Consider the following 3,019-nt stretch of genomic DNA (forward strand, 5'->3'; position numbering starts at 1 on the left):
CAGTAGTTAAAACAGAAATGCACAAATTGTTGATGGAATACAAGCAAAGCAGAAAAGATAAGCAAAGAAGGGAGCTGGAAATAGAGGATCAAATTAAATAACTAGAGACATAAATCATGATGATGACGAAGATAATGAAAACCTAGCAATCGGAATGCAACAAAGTAGGATTCAACAACAATTTGAAATGGATAGAGAAATGTTGAGTCGAAGAAGTGGTTACTATGATGCCGGCGGTAGTAGTCAAGTACCTCAAATGAACATATCAAATACCGAAAGAGAAGTTGGTTCAAGAGGAGGGAGAAGACCTACGTTTGAACCAATTTCTACTCCAGCTGCTCATTTAAGAGCGGTAGAATTTGTATTGGAAAAAGATGCAAGAGAAAAAAAAGAGTCCAAAATAAGCAGTAATTGGCTTAAAAGAAAAAGGCCAAGATAATGAGAGCATTTGGCAATTGGATTATTGACAACAATCAACCATTTGCAGTTGTCAATTTGACATACACTAATCTATTGATGAATGCTATTCGTGCAGCCGGGCCTAATGTCAAAGCTCCTTCTCCATACGACCTTGCAGAGGTGTATCTCCCTGAAGAATGTAAATTGATGAAGGAGTATATAGCCTCGTTTACAAATGTTTGGGATCAAAGGGGTGTCACGATAATGTGCAATGGATGGACTAGTTCAACTAAAATGAACATTATTAATTTTCTTGTTTATTCAAATCGTGGAATAATATTTCATAAATCAGTTGATGCCACTGATGTTACATCGAGAAATGCTGGCTACTATTTTTCCTTAATGATAAAGGTAGTAGAAGAAGTTGGACCGAGTAGAGTCGTTCAAGTGGTGACTGATAATGAAGGAGCCATGAAAGCGACAAGAAAGAAATTTATGGAAGAATTCCCAACTTTGTAATAGACGGCTTGTGCAGCTCATTGCATCGATCTGATGTTGGAGGATATTGCGAAAAAAAGTTTTGTTAAGGATATTCTAGAAAATGCAAAGTTGATTTCAGGCTTCATCTATAAATCCACTTGGTGTGTAAATTATATTAAGAAGTTTACAAAGGTCGAGAGATCTTACGCACCGGTTTGCGACTAGTTTTGTGTCACTCGAAAGCATTGTAAAACATAGGTTGGCACTTCGAGATATGTTTGAATCTCCTAGATGGGGCCAAATGACCCAATCATCAGCTAAAAGGTGTGAGAACTTGTACTTGAAAACACGGAGGACGGTGTTAAATTTTGGAAAGAAGTAGCTTGAATTTTAAAAGTAATGGAGCCACTTTTACGAGTCTTGAGGCTGGTTGATGGAGAAGAAAAGCCAACTATGGGTTTCATGTACAAGGCTATGGAACGAGCTAAGTTGGCTACTAAAAGGGATTGCAGGTATTACAAAACCTATTGGAAGATCATTGATAATAGATGGAATTTTCAATTACATCATAATCTTCATGCTGGTAAATTAACAACTTAAATGTAAAGCATTTGTCATTATTATTTTTCCGATAATGATTTATTGACCTTAGTTTTGTTTATGAAGGTTATTTTTTCAATCCCCGATTTTGTTATTCAAATGACAAAATTCTTGATGATGAAGAGGTGATGTCGGGTGTGAAGAAAGTAATCCGAAGAATATAGCCCAATATGGACAATGCAATTAAAGCATTAAACCAAGTAATATTCTCCTAATTCAATAATTTCTTATTTTTAAGTGTTAAACATTTTTTAGTAATAACATTGATTATTCAATTTTTTGCAATAGTTATTCATTTACAAAGATAAGAGCAACAATTTTGGAAATGACATGTCATTAAATACTATTAAACACATGAATCCAAGTAAAAATACATTTTAAGTTGCTACTATAATTTTGATACAATAGTTAACTATTTTCACTTTATAATTAAATGCAGCTTAATGATGGGTGACTTTTAGAGAAAGTGTGCCTCAATGAGACAAATAGCTATACGAGTGTTAAGTCAAACCACGTCTTCTTCAAATTGTGAAAGAAATTGGAGCATGTGGAGTCAAGTTCATACAAAGGCACAAAATCGTCTGCAGTATAAGAGACTTCATATAATTGTTTACCTTCGGTACAATATGTAGCTGAAAATAAGACATGAAACAAGGAGGAGTCAACAAGAAATCGATCTGACTTCAACCCAGTCAACTTGATTATATTTTTGAAGATGATCCATTAAATTCATGGGTTGAAGAAAGAGAGGAACCCTTCTGTAATGGTGATGATTTAGAGTGGATGAATATTGGGGAAGAAGAAGATAATAATACAGTTCAAATTGATGATGATGATCCTGCCGTTTGCCTTGGCTCATCTCCACCTAGAAATTATAGCAACATGCAACGCTCTACAGATGTAGGTACATCTCCATCTGATGATAGTGGTGGTGATAATGGATTTGATCACGGAGATGGTAATAATGCAGGTTACTCCAAGACATACAAAGATTTTGATCGATCATCACCACACATGCGTGACATACCACTACCCGTAGATGATCTAGTGACACAAATGCGTTAAATCCCAACCCAAACGTTTTCAAGGCGCCGACAGAGTAATAATCAGATGGATAATGATGGTTTAGATGACAATTCAAGTTATTCAAGTAACACAGTACAAGGTAATATATTCCATCATATGTACCTTACACCGAATTGGGAAGATGTTGGAGATGTAATCACTCAACCACAGATGCCTTCCACACATTATCCACCGGAGACGTACCAACAACAACAAATATGGGAAAATACATGGAATTAGAACACTAGTAATGAATCTAACACTTTTGAAGGTGAAACGGGAGCTCAATATTGTGATCATATTCAAATTCTCAACCATGGAACAATAAACTATGGAGCTGTGCACTATGATCACTTCACCTATTATGATGTGCAACCATATGGAATGGGTAATATGGGCTCATATATTTTTGGTCATCCAGTTAGAAATGATAATGATGATAACAACGATGCCCCCATCGCCATTCATTTCGGTG

The sequence above is a fragment of the Chenopodium quinoa genome, unplaced genomic scaffold (genome assembly GCF_001683475.1).
Source record: "Chenopodium quinoa cultivar QQ74 unplaced genomic scaffold, ASM168347v1, whole genome shotgun sequence".
Taxonomy (NCBI): Eukaryota; Viridiplantae; Streptophyta; class Magnoliopsida; order Caryophyllales; family Amaranthaceae; genus Chenopodium; species Chenopodium quinoa.